Source organism: Moschus berezovskii, chromosome 1, assembly GCF_049115385.1.
Source record: "Moschus berezovskii isolate FMDL1 chromosome 1, NW_MosBer_1.0, whole genome shotgun sequence".
NCBI lineage: Eukaryota > Metazoa > Chordata > Mammalia > Artiodactyla > Moschidae > Moschus > Moschus berezovskii.
This window is the reverse complement of record NC_142460.1, coordinates 111901529-111922352: the sequence shown is the minus strand read 5'-3', so window position 1 is coordinate 111922352 and position 20824 is coordinate 111901529. Positions and strand designations below refer to the sequence as shown.

Genomic DNA, 20824 nt, shown 5'->3' with positions numbered 1-20824 from the left:
GGTAAAGTTTCAAATCTTTTTATTATGTTAATGAAGTAAACTCACATTAAATATATTAAAAGTATTCATAATTACATATGCTGTGAAGAAAGCTGATCGCCGAAGAATTGATGCTTTTGAACTGTGGTGCTGGAGAAGACTCTTGAGAGTTCCTTGGACTGCAAGGAGATCCAACCAGTCCATTCTAAAGGAGATCGATCCTGGGTGTTCATTGGAAGGTCTGTTGCTAAAGCTGAAACTCCAATACTTTGGCCACCTCATGCGAAGAGTTGACTCACTGGAAATGACTCTGATGCTGGGAAGGATTGGGAGCGGGAGGAGAAGGGGACGACGGAGAATGAGATGGCTGGATGGCATCACCAACTCAAAGGACATGAGTTTGAGTGAACTCTGGGAGTTGGTGATGGACAGGCAGGCCTGGTGTGCTGTGATTCATGGGGTCGCAAAGAGTCGGTCACGACTGCAAGACTGAACTGAACTGATGCTGCCCAAACTCTCAGAGAAAAAATTGTGAAAACAGTAAAAACGATGTAGTCCCCAGGAATGTAAACAACCGTCTTGACCGAAAACATTAGAACACCTTCAGGGTACAGAGGATTTGGCAGTTTTGTTGCTATGGTAGTTGTTGATGGACAGGGAGGCCTGGTGTGCTGTGATTCATGGGGTCGCAAAGAGTCGGACATGACTGAGCAACTGAACTGAACTGAACTGAACTGATGGGACACAATGATATGATGATGTAGTTGATTCCATTAGATAAGCTACAATTTGAAGGTCAGGAAGTATGACTGTCTTATGTGAAAGTCACTCAGTCATGTCCAACTCTGTGACTGCATGGAATATATGGTCCGTGGAATTCTCCAGGCCAGAATACTGGAGTTGGGTAGCTGTTTCTTTCTCCAGGGGATCTTCTCAACCCAGGGGTTGAATCCAGGTCTCACACATTTCAGGCAGATTTTTTACCAGCTGAGCCACCAGCAAGGCCCAAAATACTTGAGTGGGTAGCCTGTCCCTTCTCTAGGGGATCTTCCCAACCCAGGAATCAAACTGGGGTCTCCTGCATTGCAGTCGGATTCTTTACCAGCTGAACTACCAGGGAATCCCCGTGACTGTCTTATATGCATATGTTATAAAACCATGAGCACAAATATGAATATAACTCAAGTTACAAAATTTTTTTTCTATTAATGTGTATTTGCTGCCTTTTGTTTTCTGATGTTTATTAACTTGCCAGCAGGCACTGAAGTTTTGAAAAATTATGAAAAAGACTGAGTAATCTGAGTGCCAGGTGTTCAATCCTGAGTTCCTTTTTGCAGGAAATTCCATTCGCTGTCTGAGGATTCCTTGGGAGTGTTTTCATGTCCTGATCCTCTCTTCCCACTGTCTTCCTCCTCCTCCCCTAGCCATACTCTGAAGTGCTGTCCCAGTCTCAGTTCAGTGGACTCTTGTTACTCCTTGTGTCCCACCCTCACCAGTAGGTTGGTGTTTCCTGGTCCCACCTCACCCTGCTGAATCAGAATCTGAATTTCAGCTGGTTCCCCAGGGATTTGTACCTACATTTAAGTTTGAGAAGCTCTGTTCTAGGTCACCTTTTGGCATCTCACAAAGATGTTCTTTCCTTGTCCTTCTTTGTCCCAAGCATGGACCAGGGGCTTCCTTGTCCCGGTTGATGGGGCAGGGAACTAAGGGCTTCCAGGGAATAAGGTGGAAAGCCAAAGAGTAGATTTAGGGCGTCTCTGCTTGCAACCTTGCCCAGGCATTTTATAGGATCTTATAGTGGCTGTCTCTCTCCTTAAACCTTAGTTTAATGCTGTGTTTTTAGAGTCTACTTGTAACTCAAATTAAAGTCACCTTTTTCATATGTTTTCCCCTTAAAACCTAGGGCTCTAAGTCTCCTGCCTCTGATACCCTCAGAGTAGGCCCCACATTAACATCATAACCTCCTTTGTCTCCAGTCCATTTTCCTGGGCACTTTAACCCTCTTAGCTCAGCTTCTCCCTCTAGGCCTCAGCCACCTATAACCACAAGTCTCATTTCAGTGTTTTCTCAAACAAAATAGTGGACTTCCTCCAAGGGTAAATCATATGCCATACTGAAAGGTGGAGACAGTTGTGGGAAGATTTAAAATGAATGCTTATGTATATATGTATGCATGTGTATATGTTTGGTGTGTATATCTTGCTGTATTTTAAGTAGAAAAAAACTGAAAACCTTTTTTTTTTTTAAACAAATTCAGAAAAGAGTACTGTTATTTAGATTCCAACTTTTATGGGGTGTACTGTTTCAAAAGAATTGTCTTATTCTTTTAGTTACATTGCCTAGTTTCAGTTAAGTTTAGATATCTGAATTTTATTTCAGGTGATAAAGCTAAATTATCTCAGAGTTTCTTAGGAGATAGACATCATTTTGTCTTAAAAGAGATTTGAAGTTAAAATTCAGACCTCATTTCTACTGTCTTTTCGTCAGTAATTTTAGAGGTCCTTTTACTTTATTCACTTTTTCTTTAGCTACAGTATGAGATATTTGAGGGTGGGCACTGGGTTCTTTCATTGACTTCTTTTTGGGCTTTTTGTATGTGTCTCATTTTGCATTAATCAGTTTAACATATTTGTGATGTTGTACAACAGAGTTCCAATGAGTTGCTTCTTTGACCACCTTATGCGAAGAACCCACTCATTGGAAAAGATCCTGATGCTGAGAAAGATTGAGGGCAGGAGGAGAAGGAGGTGACAGAGGATGAGATGGTTAGATGGCATCATTGACTCAATGGACATGAGTTTGAGCAAACTCCAGGAGACAGAGAAGAACAGGGAAGCCTGGCATGCTGCAGTCCATGGGGTTGCAAAGAGTTGGACAAGAGTTAGTAACTGAACAACAACAACAGTACAACATATTTTTGATGCTATTTATTTTAAAGTCAATCAATCAACAGATATTAATTGAACTCCTGCTATGTGCCAGAGTCCTGCCATTAAAGAGCCTAAGTTCAGTAAGCAGGTCAACTCATTTTGTAGATAAAGACAATGCAACTGTAAGAGTCTAAGTGACCAATCCATGGTCAGCCAGTTAGTAAGATCAGTGCCGGGCTGGAACCTAGTCTGACTCTGAGGGTTATCCCTTCTTTTTAACGCAGGATTGAGTTGTATAGCCTATAGCTTCTTGGTAGATGTTTATGTAATAAGTGGTGAAGAAATTGTTTGGAAGAAATATATTTATAAGCTGCTACAGAGAAGGCAATGGCACCCCACTCCAGTATTCTTGCCTGGAAAATCCCATGGACGGAGGAGCCTGGTGGGCTACAGTCCATGGGGTCGCTAAGAGTCAGACACGACTGAGCGACTTCACTTTCACTTTTCACTTTCATGCATTGGAGAAGGAAATGGCAACCCACTCTAATATTCTTGCCTGGAGAATCCCAGGGACGGGAGAACCTGTTGGGCTGCTGTCTATGGGGTCGCACAGAGTTGGACATGACTGAAGTGACTTAGCAGCAGCATCAGGGAGTGTAAATAGAGACCTCAGGGACATGTTCAAACAATAAAATATTCTAATTATTAGATTAAGAAAGGTATTCACCCCCCTTTTCTGAGAATAAAAAAAAAAAAAAAAGAGAAAGAAGACATAAAGGGAAATAGGGGGGAGAAGGAAGGGACATTAACATGGATGCTCAGGGCAGACTCTAGGTCAGTTCCATGATTTTCATCTCCCAAAGCTTCTGGTGGTGTCTGCTGAGGTATCCAGGAGCACTTGGTGTAAGAAAAACCAGGTTCTGGGAGGCCTGAAGGTTATATCATTCCAGAGGCCTTCTTTCTGAAAAAGAGCACAAAGTTCCAAATGAAGCAAATAGGAATAGATTCTTAAAAGGCGCCTATGTAAGTGAGATGGAGAAAGCAAGAGAGTTCCAGAAAAACATCTATTTCTGCTTCATTGACTATGCCAAAGCCTTTGACTGTGTGGATCACAATAAACTGTGGAACATTCTGAAAGAGATGGGAATCCCAGACCACCTGACCTGCCTCTTGAGAAACCTGTATGCAGCTCAGGAAGCAACAGTTAGAACTGGACATGGAACAACAGACTGGTTCCAAATAGGAAAAGGAGTACGTCAAGGCTGTATATTGTCACCTTGCTTATTTAACTTATATGCAGAGTACATCATGAGGAACGCTGGGCTGGAAGAAGCACAAGCTGGAATCAAGATTGCTGGGAGAAATATCAATAACCTCAGATATGCAGATGACACTACCCTTATGGCAGAAAGTGAAGAGGAACTCAAAAGCCTCTTGATGAAAGTGAAAGAGGAGAGTGAAAAGGTTGGCTTGATGCTCAACATTCAGAAAACAAAGATCATGGCATCTGGTCCCATCACTTCATGGGAAATAGATGGAAAAACAGTGGAAACAGTGTCAGACTTTATTTTTTTGGGCTCCAAAATCACTGCAGATGCTGATTGCAGCCATGAAATTAAAAGACGCTTGCTCCTTGGAAGGAAAGTTATGACCAACCTTGATAGTATATTAAAAAGCAGAGACATTACTTTGCCAACCAAGGTCTGTCTAGTCAAGGCAGTGGTTTTTCCCGTGGTCATGTATGGATGTGAGAGTTGGACTGTGAAGAAGGCTGATCGCCGAAGAATCGATGCTTTTGAACTGTGGTGTTGGAGAAGACTCTTGAGAGTCCCTTATACTGCAAGGAGATCCAACCAGTCCATTCTAAAGGAGATCAATCCTGGATGTTCATTGGAGGGACCGATGCTAAAGCTGAAACTGCAATACTTTGGCCACCTCATGCGACGAGTTGACTCACTGGAAAAGACTCTGATGCTGGGAAAGGTAGGGGGCGGGAGGAGAAGGGGACGACGGAGAATGAGATGGCTGGATGGCATCACCGACTCTGTGGACATGAGTTTGAGTGTACTCCGGGAGTTGGTGATGGACAGGGAGGCCTGGCGTGCTGTGATTCATGGGGTCGCGGAGAGTCGGACACGACTGAGCGACTGATCTGATCTGATGTAAGTGAGAGGTTCTGAAGGTTAAGCATCATCAACTCATCAGCTTTAAGGTAAATCCCTCCCTGAGGGGATCTGGTGTATTCAAGAGTATGTGTGCAATATGAAGGACTGAGTGGGATGTGTGGGTTTAGATGGTGCAAAGCAGAGACCATGTATAGCTGCTAGATGTAGGAACCAGGAAGTGGGGAGAGGAGCTGGTGTGAGAACTCAAGCTCACATTAATTAGTGGAAATGTGGAGAGGGCTTTGAACCTCCTTAGAGAATTGAATTGGGGGTGTGGGTATTCAGGGGTGGATAGGGTTGAGTCAATCTTATCTACAGCTCTCAAGAGACCCTTTGTATTATCAGTTCTTTTTAAAATAAATTAACAAATGAAATACTATTTATTTTCATGCCTTCTATGCTCCAATCCAATTGGGATGCTCATTGTTTTAACAATGTTCACTAATATAATTATTATGACTGTGGCTCAGATCATGAACTCCTTATTGCCAAATTCAGACTGAAATTGAAGAAAGTAGGGAAAACCACTAGACCATTCAGATATGACCTAAATCAAATCCCTTATGATTATACAGTGGAAGTAAGAAATAGATTTAAGGGACTAGATCTGATAGATAGAGTGCCTGATGAACTATGGATGGAGGTTCGTGACATTGTACAGGAGACAGGGACCAAGACCATCCCCATGGAAAAGAAATGCAAAAAAGCAAAATGGCTGTCTGAGGAGGCCTTACAAATAGCTGTGAAAAGAAGAGAAGCGAAAAACAAAGGAGAAAAGGAAAGATATAAGCATCTGAATGCAGAGTTCCAAAGAATAGCAAGGAGAGATAAGGAAGCCTTCCTCAGCGATCAATGCAAAGAAATAGAGGAAAACAACAGAATAGGAAAAACAAGAGATCTTTTCAGGAAAATTAGAGATATCAAGGGAACATTTCATGCAACGATAGGCTCGATAAAGGACAGAAATGGTATGGATCTAATAGAAGCAGAAGATATTAAGAAGAGGTGGCAAGAATACACAGAAGAACTATACAAAAAAGATCTTCATGACCAAGATAATCACAATGGCGTGATCACTCACCTGGAGCCAGACCTCTTGGAATGTGAAGTCAAGTGGGCCTCAGAGAGCATCACTACGAACAAAGCTAGTGGAGCTGATGGAATTCCAATTGAGCTATTTCAAATCCTGAAAGATGATGCTGTGAAAGTGCTGCACTCAATATGCCAGCAAATTTGGAAAACTCAGCAGTGGTCACAGGACTGGAAAATGTCAGTCTTCATTCCAATCCCAAAGAAAGGCAATGCCAAAGAATGATCAAAATACCACACAATTGCACTCATCTCACATGCTAGTAAAGTCATGCTCAAAATTCTCCAAGCCAGGCTTCAGCAATATGTGAACCGTGAACTTCTAGATGTTCAAGCAGGTTTTAGAAAAGGCAGAGGCACCAGAGATCAAATTGCCAACATCCACTGGATCATGGAAAAAGCAAGAGAGTTCCAAAAAAACATCTATTTCTGCTTCATTGACTATGCCAAAGCCTTTGACTGTGTCGATCACAATAAACTGTGGAAAGTTCTGAAAGGGATGGGAATACCAGACCATCTGACCTGTCTCAATAAACCTGTATGCAGGTCAGGAAGCAACAGTTAGAACTGGACATGGACAACAGACTTGTTCCAAATAGGAAAAGGAGTGCGTCAAGGTTGTATATTGTCACCCTGCTTATTTAACTTCTATGCAGAGTACATCATGAGGAACGCTGGGCTGGAAGAAGCACAAGCTGGAATCAAGATTGCTGGGAGAAATATCAATAACCTCAGATATGCAGATGACACCACCCTTATGGCAGAAAGTGAAGAGGGGCTAAAAAGCCTCTTGATGAAAGTGAAAGAGGAGAGTGAAAAGGTTGGCTTGAAGCTCAACATTCAGAAAACAAAGATCATGGCATCTGGTCCCATCACTTCATGGGAAATAGATGGGGAAACAGTGGAAGCAGTGTCAGACTTTATTTTTTTGGGGCTCCAAAATCACTGCAGATGCTGATTGCAGCCATGAAATTAAAAGACGCTTGCTCCTTGGAAGGAAGGTTATGACCAACCTTGATAGTATATTAAAAAGCAGAGACATTACTTTGCCAACCAAGGTCCGTCTAGTCAAGGCTATGGTTTTTCCCGTGGTCATGTATGAATGTGAGAGTTGGACTGTGAAGAAAGCTGATCGTCGAAGAATCGATGCTTTTGAACTGTGGTGTTGGAGAAGACCCTTGAGAGTCCCTTGAACTGCAAGGAGATCCAACCAGTCCATTCTAAAGGAGATCAGTCCTGGGTGTTCATTGGAAGGACTGATGCTAAAGCTGAAGCTCCAATACTTTGGCCACCTCATGCGACGAGTTGACTCACTGGAAAAGACTCTGATGCTGGGTGGGATTGGGGGCAGGAGAAGAAGGGGACGACAGAGAATGAGATGGCTGGATGGCATCACTGACTCGATGGACATGAGTTTGAGTGAACTCCAGGAGTTGGTGATGGACATGGAGGCCTGGCGTGCTGTGATTTTGGGGTTGCGAAGAGTCAGACATGACTGAGCGACTGAATTGAACTGAACTGAGTATAATTATATGCCTGAATAATTCACACTGATAACACAGTGCATTATAGGAAAGTTCCTGGTGGATATGAGAAAGTTATTAGGGAATTTGAACTAATGGGAATGGTACTCATTCGCAAAGTGAAGAATGGTAATACCTTTTATGGGAAGGAATTTAATGGACCAATCATTGTTAGGTATAAAATTAATTTATACAGAAAATCTTTCTGAGCCTTGGCCATGTTCTAGACATTAGCAATAAAAAGAATATTAATAAGGCAAAACTTCCCTCAAAGAGAAAACAGACCAGTTAGTGGCTGTATCAGTATTTGGGGGCAAAGCAATAGGATAGGATGCAAAAATCACTGTAGTAAGGAGATCCAAAATTCTTTTAGAAATCTTGCCATTAACTAGGGATATGAGCTTGGTAAAGTCACATTTGCAACAGCTTCTTTCATGGAGTGACAGAGAAGTGAGGAAGGGAGGATGTGTCATGATCATTCCTGCAGGAATGTGAATCTTGTGTGGAAGATAGAGGAAGATGAAGGATTCATAGGCTGTAATTGTCATGGGAGCTATTGAAACTCATCATCTGACGTGTTATATGTGGTACCAACAGGCTGAGTAATATGCTGGCAGAGGATATGTATACTTTGGATAATTGGGGCTTGGTTACTTACATTCACTGGACATTGTAATGGAGATTAGCTAGCTGTTACCCAAGACTATTTCCTCTTCCTCTTGAACACACAGTAGAATGAGGTTTCCCAGCCTGTCTTGCTGTTGAATGTGCTGATCTGAATGAGTCCTGAACAATGGAAGGTGTATCCAGAAGGACTTGCTTGTAAGAACCGCCCCCATGGAATGCTTCATATTCTTTTTGCTACAAAGGAAGTCTTGAACGTTTTGCGAGGTAATGAATGAGATAGTCAGTAGAAGGCATCTGTGTGCCTGAACCACAACTTGGAGATCAAAAATCTGCTGTTATTGTTTAGCTATGTCAGACTCCTTTGTGACTCCATGAGTGGTGGCCCTCCAGGCTCCTCTGTCCATGGGATTTTCTAGGCAGGAATACTGGAGTGGGTTGTCATTTTCTTCTTCAGGGTGTCTTCTTGATCCAAGGATTGAACCCATGTCTCTAGCATTGCAGGCAGATTCTTTATCACTGAGCCACGAGGGAAGTCAGAGACTAGGAATAGGGCTTCCCTTGTGTCTCAGCTGGTAAAAAAGCTGCCCACAATGCAGGAGACCTGGGTTCGATTCCTGGGTTGGGAAGATCCCCTGGAGACGGGAAAGGCTACCCACTCCAGTATCCTAGCCTGGAGAATTCCACGGACTGTATAGTCCCTGGGGTCACAAAGAGTCGGACACGACTGAGTGACTTTAAAAAAAAAAAATTCAGGTGGCTCAGTGGTAAAGAATCCACCTGCCAGTGCAGGAGATGTAAGAGGCTCAGATTTGAACCCTGGGTTGGGAAGATCCCCTGGAGTAAGAAATGGCAACCCACTCCAGTTGCCTGGAGAATCCCATGGATCCGGGCAGGCTGCATTCCATGGGGTCATAAAGAGTCAGTCAAAACTGAGAACACACACACACACACAACACAGTCAAGAATACCTATTTCGTTCATGTGTGAGAAAGAAATGTCTGGTTTGTTAATAACTAAGATTTTAAGTTTGTTTTTATAAAGGCTAATTATCCTAATTCAGAGGTCAATAGACTATGGCCCACAGGTCAAATCTGGCTTATGGCTTGTTTTTTCAGTCTGTGAGAATTTTTTTTTTTTAACATTTAAAAAAATTGAAATATAGTCTATTTATGATATTGTATAAATTAATTTCAGGTATACAGCAAAGTGATTAAGTTTATTTTTCAGAATATATTCCATTATAGGTTATTGCAAGATATTGAATACAGTTCCCTGTGCTTTACAGTAAATCTCTGTTGCTTATCTACTTTGTGTACTGTACTTTGTAGCTGTTAATCCCACACTCCTAATTTGATCATCTCTCCTTCCCTCTCCCTTTTGGTAACCATTGTTTTCTCTGACTGAGTCTTTCTATTTTTAAAAGGTTGTTTTATAAAAAAGAATATACAACAGAGACCATATGTGGCCCACAAAATCTAAAATATTTTCTGTCTGGCTCTTTACAGAAAAAGTTTACCAATCCCTGTTTAACCAATAAAGAAATTTCATATGGCAGAGACTTTGGATTCTAGGCTGATAGAAAGTCTCCTAATTACAAATAGTTTTTCACATATAAACGTGTATAATATATTGAAAAAGAAACCATAGACTTCCACTTCTAGGGAGAAAAAAAAGGAATAACAGGGGCTGGTTTTATCTTCCAAAATGAAACAAGAGGAAAAAAAACACTCCGAATGTATAAATGGTTTTCAAGACTATGAATTACCAGGCAATGAAGAACAGTGATCCCTGAAAGTTGGGAAACAAATGAGGTAAGTTCAGTTTACTGCTGGGAGAAAATCGCCACACCTTGTTACAAAGAGGGAGACCCTTGGAGGTTCCTGACAACCTCTTTGAGTGTATTTTCAATGGTGGGGGGTGTTAGTGTCCGGAGTCGCCCTTCCCTCAAAGGAACAGAGGACACTCACGATAATGCAAGACACACAGCGAGGTTTATTTCCAGCTAGCTGGGGTCCAAGTGTCTGCCCGATGCAGCGGGTTTCAACAAGGACCCCAGCTAGCTGGAAATAAACCTCGCTGTGTGTCTTGCATTATCGTGAGTGTCCTCTGTTCCTTTGAGGGAAGGGCGACTCCGGACCCTAACAGGGGGAATCCCCATATTTCCTTCCATATGGAGGAAATCATGGAGGAGACTAAAGTCACCACACAGAAAAGCAGAAATGAGAGCTAGGGAGAGAATTGGCTTTGCTTGAGATTCTGGTTGAATCCATTTGTTCCCGAGAACCAGTGATAGGCCTGACCTTTCTTTTTTTCTCTTTCCTTATTCTCTGTGTGCTAATAACTTTCTTATTTGTCAAGTTACTTTAAATTAGGCTTCTCTCATACTAAATACTTTAACAGTTTACTATGTATTTAACAAAGTGATTTCTAATTTCCTTTTCTTTCAGTGCCTGAGATCTTGGGATAATACTGAGTCAACAATTGGTATGGGTTTTACCAAATCAACACTTTCCTTTAATATTTTTATGAAATACCCACTAAGCCCAAGGCATTCTATTTTTTGCTGAAAGACATTCTTATCAGGAGTGCATTTAAGCAGACACTCAATTTTGAACAACTAAGTAATTTTGAGGCTCCCCACTGTAAATAATTTTGCAGCAAAACTCCCAGGTGTACATTGCTGAAAAAAAGAGATGAAATCCCAAATTGAACTCATTAGAATATGTGACCACAGGGAAATGAGAAGCATCCAATGAAAACTTTTATTTTCTTAGAATCCTTTGGATTCTAAATCAACTGTGGACTAGAAACTGGCTCTTAGACTTTATCTTTTATGGTAATGTACACTATAATCAAGAGAATATTTTTTTTGTTCTGAGGAATTTTAATTTAATAAAACACTCTGAACTCAGTCATGCATTTCTTCCTCTGTTGTTGCAAACCAGTGGGAGGTAAAGAAATCAAGCACATGTTGTAGGTCTTCCTTATAGTGTTTTTGTTTTGTTTTATTTGTTTTGTTTTTAATTTGACTTTTGTGTTGTATATTGCAGCTGATGGATTATTTTTCTCAGTAGTTTAAGGGGTAAAAATAGTTCTTCCCTGTCACAGGAGGGCCCTTTTTCTAGAGTGTGGCCGTGCTTCTTACGAGTCGAGTGCTAAGCACCCTCTTACCCTCATGCATATTGAATAGTCCCGAGGAAAACATCTTAGGAATGATTAGATTGTGGCAGGGTAGAGTGCTAATAAACAAATGATCGGTACTTAATAAACATCTATGAAGTGAGATGTAGTTAGAAAATCTGTAACTGATATTCACATATAAAGCTACTTCAGTCTCTAAACTTGGTAAGATATTCTTAAAAATTTATTACATCATGGAAAAATATGCTTTTGGAAAAATTTAAATGTTTGTTGTTTTTTCCTCTTTTGGAGTAAATAAAAAAGTGTTTCTCCACTTTTGCCTAAATAATAGTGTCTCATAAGAACTTTTATAGCTCATCAGTCTAGAAGATCCCAGTATTTCGTATACCAAGGTATAATGTCTGTAACATTTATCATATTTATCAAAGTGTTACCCTTACCCCTACTAAGACTCTTCACTGTTATTAGAATACCTTACTTTTCCATCTCTCTCTCCAGTGAGAATCTAGCCATGATTAATACTCCTTTCCCCCTCATCATTTTTTTTTTTATCATACAAGTAATACATTTGTCATTGTATAAATGTGAAGAAATGAACTAAAAAAAAGGAATCACTCATTTCCCTACCCAGGGATGTCTGTTGTTAACCTATTCAGTTCAGTTCAGTTCAGTTCAGTCACTCAGTCGTGTCCGACTCTTTGCCACCCCATGAATAACAGCACGCCAGGCCTCCCTGTCCATCACCAACTCCTGGAGTTCACTCAAACTCATGTCCATCGAGTTGGTGATGCCATCCAGCCATCTCATTCTCGGTCGTCCCCTTCTCCTCCCGCCCCCAACCTTTCCCAGCATCAGAGTCTTTTCCAGTGAATCAACTCGTCACATGAGGTGGCCAAAGTATTGCAGTTTCAGCTTTAGCATCAGTCCTTCCAATGAACACCCAGGATTGATCTCCTTTAGAATGGACTGGTTGGATCTCCTTGCAGTACAAGGGACTCTCAAGGGTCTTCTCCAACACCACAGTTCAAAAGCATCGATTCTTTGGCGATCAGCTTTCTTCACTGTCCAACTCTCACATCCATACATGACCACGGGAAAAACCATAGCCTTGACTAGACGGACCTTTGTTGGCCAAGTAATGTCTCTGCTTTTTAATATACTATCAAGGTTGGTCATAACTTTCCTTCCAAGGAGTAAGTGTCTTTTAATTTCCTGGCTGCAATCAGCATCTGCAGTGATTTTTGAGCCCTCAAAAATGAAGTCTGACACTGCTTCCACTGTTTCCCCATCTATTTCCCATGAAGTGATGGGACCGGATGCCATGATCTTTGTTTTCTGAATGCTGAGCTTCAAGCCAACCTTTTCACTCTCCTCTTTCACTTTCCTCAAGAGGCTTTTGAGTTCCTCTTCACTTTCTGCCATAAGGGTAGTGTCATCTGCATATCTGAGATTATTGATATTTCTCCCAGCAATCTTGATTCCAGCTTGTGCTTCTTCCAGCCCAGCGTTCCTCATGATGTACTCTGCATATAAGTTAAATAAGCAAGGTGACAATATACAGCCTTGACGCACTCCTTTTCCTATTTGGAACCAGTCTGTTGTTCCATGTACAGTTCTGACTGTTGCTTCCTGAGCTGCATACAGGTTTCTCAAGAGGCAGGTCAGGTGGTCTGGGATTCCCATCTCTTTCAGAATGTTCCACAGTTTATTGTGATCCACACAGTCAAAGGCTTTGGCATATCTGAGGTTATTGATATTTCTCCCAGCAATCTTGATTCCAGCTTGTACTTCTTCCAGCCCAGCGATTAGTAGGGTAATAATATCCTATTATTTCCTTTTCTTCACCAACTCTTCCTGTTTTTCTTTCCCTTCCCTTTTCTTTCTTTCTCTTACACACGTATACACTCATGTATAATGTGTGCCTTGTGTAAACTGCAGTAGAATTGAACTCTTTATCCCATATCATAGAAGTTTCAATATCATCAAAAACACACGCAGTATCACTTCTAATGACGATCTAATGCTGCACAGGGTTTTATTGTGCAGTTATGCTTCAGTGTAGCTTCAGAAATACATAAACTACTAGTGAGTTGAGGGATGGTTTTCAGAATGCCAGCTAGTCATCCTTTCTCAGACTTGACTATATCATGTAGTCTCACTGTCTTCATTGCTGCCTAGGAGAGCGAGACACTAAATTTACTCAGAACACTACACAAGAGTGGTGTATGGGATTAATAAATACTTGAGACGGTAATTTAGGAGGTGAGAATCAAAGGATTGCCCTGAGACAGACTGCAAAATAGGAGAAACTGACTTTTGAGACTCAGCTTTCTCATCTGTAACTTGGGATTAATATCAGTATCATAAAAGTGTAATGAGGATAGACATTAGAATAAGAATGAGAAAGTATCTACCACTGAGACTGACATCTAAGAAGACATCAGCAGACAGTACTGTCCTACTTGAGAGCCCTACCTTCCTGCTCTGAGTTTTCATTTTCTCTCCTCCCTGCTTTGTCAATCTTTTTTTGTTTTCCTCTGGTCCCCAGGGATCCTATATTTATCCTTACTATGAAAAGCCCAGCTTTCAGATCCTTCCTTCAGTACTACACATGTCGGTAGTTATTAGGTGCTTAAAGAACATTTTTAACAGGTAGCAGGTGATGTTCTAACTGGAATTTCAGATGTTTGTCATTGGGCTGGTGAGATTTATCCCCAGTCAGTGGGGATTTATTTACCTTGCTTACCTTGCAAGAGTTTTCCATGATGGCCAATAATAACAAGGTTGGTATTCAAAATATTTAACCAACTGGTTCTTCCTCCTCAGCCTGGATGTTGACAGAAAACAACTGGTTTGGCCAGACAGTCTGTAGTGGATGTATGTTGACCTTGGTAAATCACTTTACAGACCCTTGAGTTCTTTACTTTGTTACCTGGACTATGTACCTTTGTGATAGTAAAGAATCTGTGGTGGGGGAAAGAATCCGAGATTTGAAAACATTATGTTCAAATTCTGGCTCTGCCATTTCCTAGCTGTGTAATTTGGGCCTCAGTTTTCTCATTTCTAAAGGAGAATTATCATATCTACTTTTCAGGGTTGGTTGGTTTGATTTCGGTGAGACTCAAAAGAGATTTTTCTATGGAATTGCATCATAAGGAGAGAAATTAGTTGTTATGATTCAGGAGTTCCAGTTCTCTGTATGTGACAAAGATAGCACCAACAGTGCACCCAAACTACAATAAGGAAAGATTCCAAATTTAGTGTAAAATGAAACTTCATATTTCAAGTTTTAGTGAGATGTATATTTCTGTGTTTGAGGCTGTTTCTTACCTATGAAATAAGGGTTTGTCCTCAATTATTGCTAAGGTTCCTTCCAACCCTTTCAAATCTATACTGTGAGGAGCCAGGGCTTTTTATTAGGCAGTTTCTTTGGGGATGTGTCTTCTTTGCCAGGCTGGTCAGACTCATTTTAACTGAGTACAGCTGCTTCAAGGCCAGGCTCAAGCCATTCTGGTCTGAACCCATGAGTGGCCCAGAAAATGAGAGAGGCAGACAAAGGTTTCAGGTTTCTCAATCAAAGCTTCCTGCGGCTGTACTAGCTATTGTGTCTCCTTTCCCAGCTGACTCAAACCTGACCTGTCATGCTGTGCCTGATATTTATATTTCTGGAAATGGTTAGCCACATTACTAGGTAATAAGGTTGCAAATTCCAAGTGTCCCCTGTAATTCAGGTCAGATGTTGTCCTGGGAGTGGGTGGGAAGGCAGAAAGCCCAAAATTGAGGTTGCTCTGCTTGAGGGCAGATGACTGACTAGATCTTGCCTGGCTGGCTACAGTATTCCGCGGTAGTTATTTGTACTTTGGGGAAGGACCTACTGAGCTCTTAGCTCAAGTTTTCTTGTTCATGATTTAGATTTATGACACACTTGAATTTTTTCAGTTCTTTGTGCCTCACATTTAATGGAATTTGCCTTTAAAAAACAGAATATTAGTATGGGAAGAGAACCAAGAGGTTAAATAGTTCAACTCACTCTTTCAAGGTAAGGAAGACACATAGAGAAGACTTCCTTGACTCAGCTCAGGACCGCAGAGCTGCGAAGTGGGAGTCAGGCCTGAAGGGCCCAGTTCCTGATTCCAAGTTGACTGCTTGATTCAGAATCCTTTTCCAGGCTGCTTCCTGTTTGGAGGTTTGTCCTTGGACATCTCTGATGTTCTCAGTTGGCCTCATTCCATCTGTTTGTTCCAAATAAGCACTGTTGTTCCCAATATACTCATCCTGGGACATGATCTGCATACAGGGATCTAGAAGTGCTCAGGGTGTGGCAAAACAAACCAACAAAGCACAAAAAACAAACCCGGGGAAGGAGGGGAAAGACAGAGGCATAACAGGAACCAGAGTGTAGGTTGCTGAAGGTGACAGCATTCTCACTGACACGGATGCAGATCCACTGGCTCAGCCAAGACAGTGAAGTATTTTAAGTCTTTCCATGGGGTGCCCAGGGAGGTGAACCAGCTGCCTCCTCTGCTTTGCTGCTTTGTCCTGGGACCTGGAGGTGGAGGGTTTGTCAGTTATAAGTCCCCACCAGCACCTCTCCTCAGACCTTTCAGATTCTGCCAAGAATCGACTTGTAACTGCTGGAGCCGGCTAGTCAGTCTCAGGTTCCTGACATCTGGTAATGGGGAGGAACAAAGGGAAGGAGGCCAAGTAGGGAAGAGATGAGCCTTGTGGCTGGAAAGTGAGCCAGAGCATGAACAGTGGCCCTGGCAGGGAGATGCAGAGACATGCACTCAGACGACGCACGTCCTGACGCATCCCATGCTCTCACCAGTACACTCACACACACAGCGGTGGGAGGTGGAGAGAGCCCCCCAGGCCGTGGTACTCCTGAACTCTTGTTACCTTCTCCAGCACCGCCATGAAGGTGGCTAACCTGGCATGTCCTCTACCACCGTGGAGATCCACAACCCTCTGCAGAAAAGCTTGGAGTCCAGGAGGGAACGCTGCATAGTCAGGTCTGCATGGTTTCCAAGTCCCCCAGAATGGGAACCACCTGTGCCTCTTGCCCGGGGTGCAGTTTCTGCCATTTCCCAAGTCTTGGGAGGAACTGATGGGGCCGGGCATCTCCTTCAGCAAGCAATCAAAATGATTCTGAGAATGAAGCATGTTTAGGGGAATGCTGATGAAGGAGGAGCCTGGGCCTTGGGATCCAATGAACCTGAGTTTTGAAGCCAGCTTCACTTGGTAGGTGCTTTATAATCTTGAGCTAGAGTTTTCAGAACTGTAACTGAGAGGCTGTACCGTGAAAAGGTCTAGGGTGTAGCCTCTGGAGCTAGAGTGCCTAGGTTTGAAATTTTGATTCTGTTCTTTGCAGGCCTGTGACAATAGGCAAGCTATTTAATTTCCTTTCACCACCATTTCCAACCTATAAAGCAGTATGATGATTAGAGAACTTTTCGCATTTTTATGAAGCTATTACATTAATTTATTCAGAAATGTACCTGGTTCATTGTAAAGACCATATAGGCACTTGAAGTTCATATTAGACAATGGATGATGATATTATGTTTTCATCTTTGGTTAAGGTTTGTGCATATAAGATGATGTAGATAAATTACCCGTTATGAAACTGATGCTCAATAAACAGTATATCCTTATTAAAAGCAGGCTACCTGACAATGGTCTATATGAAACCTTATTGAAGTGAAGTGAAGTCGCTCAGTCATGTCCAACTCTTTGCGACCCCATGGACTGTAGCTCACCAGGCTCCTCTGTCCGTGGGATTCTCCAGGCAAGAGTACTAGAGTGGGTTGCCATTTCCTTCTTCAGGGATCTTCCCAACCCAGGGATTGAACCTGGGTCTCCCTCATTGGAGGCAGACGCTTTAACCTCTGAGCCACCAGGGAAGAATCTTTACTATATTGCAAACTAATTACTGAACTACTTAAGAGACCCCAGGAAAGAGGAACGTTGAGAAGGGTCTTTCTCAAGCCCAGTTTATCAGTCATACTCCAGCTGAAAGTATCAGGCACTATAACTCCTCTAAGGAGAGAAAAGTACATCCATTGTATTGCATGAGCAATACTGAGGACAATTTCAGAGGCCTGGACAACTGTTATGAGTTCAAATCAACTCAGATCCTGGTAAAAAATTAAATAGATTTAAAAAACCTAGCTCATTTGAAAACTGCTAAAATGCGTGAGAATAGCTCCGGAAATCCCATCTGTTTTATATTTACAGAACTCCTAGTTCCTTTGGTCTGGGCACAACTGACTCACTTTGCATTGTGTTCCTATGGCACAGTGTCTTGTCATTTCTGAAGAAACCAAACAGCAGGTTGTGTGCATGAGTAATGTGCATGCCCACTCTTTGAAATTGATAAGGCTGTCTAAGGATTTGATTACTTGTGATTTGCATAGCAAAGAGATGATATAATATAGCAAAGTTGCAGTTCTTTCTTAGTGTAACGTTGTGATATCTAGTCCATGTCTATCCCCTTTTTTTCCTCACATATACACTGAGGGACTGCAGTCAGCAAGGATTCTAAGACTATATCTGGCTGTCTCCTAGTTCCACCACTTAGTAGCCATGTGACCTTGGACTAATTTATTCCTCTTTGCCCCAGTTTTCTCATCTATAGAAAGGTTGACTAAGAGTACCTGACAGTATTGAGTGATTAACATTACCTTTGGCAGTAGCCTCCCAAATCTTAGAACAGTAAATGTTTATTTCTTGCTCACATCACAGCCTAATGGGAGTCACAAGGTTCTCCTGGGTTGCTGCCTTCCAAGAAGTGATTGGATCTAGACATCTTCCATTATGGGACTTGCATCATTCACTAGAGTCATGCCATCTATTTAAATCTAAATAATTAAAATATTAAAATTGAGTTATGCTAATTAGATCAGTAATGCTTCTTCAGTAGTGCTGAAGAAGCTGAAGTTGAACCTACAAGGTTCTATGAGGACCTACAAGACCTTCTAGAACTAACACCCAAAAAAGATGTCCTCTTCATTATAGGGGACTAGAATACAGAAGTAGAAAGTCAAGAGCTACCTGGAGTAACAGGCAAATTTGGCCTTGTAGGACAAAACAAAGCAGTCAAAGGCTAACAGAGTTTTGCAAGAATGCAGTGCTCATAGCAAACACCCTCTTCCAACAACACAAGAGACAACTCTACACATGGATGTCATCAGATGGTCAATACCAAAATCAAATTGATTATATTTTTTGCGGCCAGAGATGGAGAAGCTGTATATAGTCAGCAAAAACAAGACCAGGACCTGACTTTGGCTCAGATCATGAACTCCTTATTGCCAAATTCAGACTTAAATTGAAGAAAGTGAAAAAAACCACTAGACCATTCAGGTATGACCTAAATCAAATCCCTTATGACTATACAGTGGAAGTGAGAAATAGTTCAAGAGATTAGATCTGATAGAGTGCCTGAAGAACTATAGATGGAGGTTCATGACATTGTACAGGAGGCAGTGATCAAGACCATCCCCAAGAAAAAGAAATGCAAAAACGCAAAATGATTGTCTGAGGAGGTTTACAAATAGCTGAGAAAAGAAGAGAAGCTAAAGGCAAAGGAGAAAAAAAAAAAGATATACCCATTTGAATGCAGAGTTTCAAAGAATAGCAAGGAGAGATAAGAAAGCCTTCTTCAGCGATCAACGATAACGCAAATAAATAGAAGAAAACAATAGAATGGGAAGTGAGTGAAGTCGCTCAGTCGTGTCCGACTCTTTGCGACCCCATGGACTGTAGCCTACCAGGCTTCTCCAGGCAAGAATACTGGAGTGGGTTACCATTTCCTTCTCCAGGGGATCTTCCCGACCCAGGGATCGAACCCGGGTCTCCTGCATTGGAGGCGGACGCTTTAACCTCTGAGCCACCAGGGAAGCCCAATAGAATGGGAAAGACTAGAGATCTCTTCAAGAAAATTAGAGATAACAAGGGACTATTTCATGAAAAGATGGGCTCAATAAAGCACAGAAATGGTATGGACCTAACGGAAGCAGAAAATATTAAGAAGAGGTGGCAGGAATACACAGAAGAACTATACAAAAAAGATCTTCATGACCCAGATAACCACGATGGTGTGATCACTCACCTAGAGCCAGATATCCTGGAATGTGAAGTCAAGTGGGCCTTAGGAAGCATCACTATGAACAAAGTAGTGAAGGATGGAATTCTGGTTGAGCTATTTCAAATCCTAAAATATGATGCTGTTATAGTGCTGCACTCAATATCCCAGCCAATTTGGAAAACTCAGCGTGGCCACAGGACTGGAAAAGGTCAGTTTTCCTACCAATCCCAAAGTAAGGCAATGCCAAAGAATGTTCAAACTACCACACAATTGTACCCATCTCACACGCTAGCAAAGTAATGCTCAAAATTCTCCAGCCAGGCTTCAACAGTAAGTGAACCGTGAATTTTCAGATATTCAAGCTGGATTTAGAAAAGGCAGAGGAACCAGAGATCAAATTGCCAACATCTCCTGGATCATCGAAAAAACAAGAGAGTTCCAGAAAAACATCTATTTCTGCTTCATTGACTATGCCAAAGCCTTTGACTATGTGGATTGCAACAAACTGTGGAAAATTCTGAAAGAGATGGGTGTACCAGAACACCTTACCTGCCTTCTGAGAAATCTGTATGCAGGTCAAGAAGCAATAGTTAGAACTGAACATGGAACAGACTGGTTCCAAATAGGAAAAGGAGTACGTCAAGGCTGTATATTGTCACCCTGCTTATTTAACTTATATGCAGAGTACATCATGGGAAATGCTGGGCTGGAGGAAGCACAAGCTGGAATCAAGATTGTCAGGAGAAGTATCAATAACCTCAGATATGCAGATGACACCACCCTTAATGGCAGAAAGTGAAGAAGAACTAAAGAGCCTCTTGATGAAAGTGAAAGAGGAGAGTGAAAAAGTTGGCTTAAAATTCAACATTCAGAAAACTAAGATCATGGCATCCTGTCCCATCACTTCACAGCAAATAGATGGGGAAACAATGGAAACAGTGAGAGACTTTATTTTTGGGGGGGCTCCAAAATCACTCCAGATGGTGACTGCAGCCATAAAATTAAAAGATGCTTGCTCCTTGGAAGAAAAGCTATGACCAACCTTGACAGAATATTAAAAAGCAGAGACGTTACTTTGCCAACAAAGGTCCATCTATTCAAAGCTGTAGTTTTTCCAGTAGTCTTGAATGGATGTGAGAGTTGGACTGTAAAGAAAGCTGAGCACTGAAGAATTGATGCTTTTAAACTGTGGTGTTGGAGAAGACTCTTGAGAGTCCCTTGGACTGCAAGGAGATCCAACCAGTTCATCCTAAAGGAAATCAGTCCTGAATATTCATTGGAAGGACTGATGCTGAAGCTGAAACTCCATTACTTTGGCCACCTAATGCAAAGAACCGACTC

The 20824-nt window shown here is 41.8% G+C and overlaps 2 long non-coding RNA genes across 3 annotated transcripts in view; one reads left to right on the top strand and one right to left on the bottom strand.

Moving 5' to 3' along the window:
* The window catches only part of LOC148778815 (uncharacterized), a 668381-nt gene that overhangs the window by 346016 nt on the left and 301541 nt on the right, over positions 1–20824 (top strand). The window contains exon 1 of one of the 2 annotated variants that reach the window (XR_016038094.1): positions 16499–16635. The exons of the other annotated variant lie outside the window; for it this stretch is intronic. This is a non-coding gene — a long non-coding RNA (uncharacterized LOC148778815). Of the gene's footprint in view, positions 1–16498; positions 16636–20824 lie in introns of those variants that run through there. 2 annotated transcript variants of the gene reach the window in all.
* On the bottom strand, positions 3641–16421 carry LOC148778816 (uncharacterized). Its single transcript, XR_016038096.1, has 3 exons — positions 16294–16421; positions 15425–15940; positions 3641–3810 (listed from the first exon to the last, which is right to left on the bottom strand). It is a non-coding gene; the product is annotated as an uncharacterized LOC148778816 (long non-coding RNA).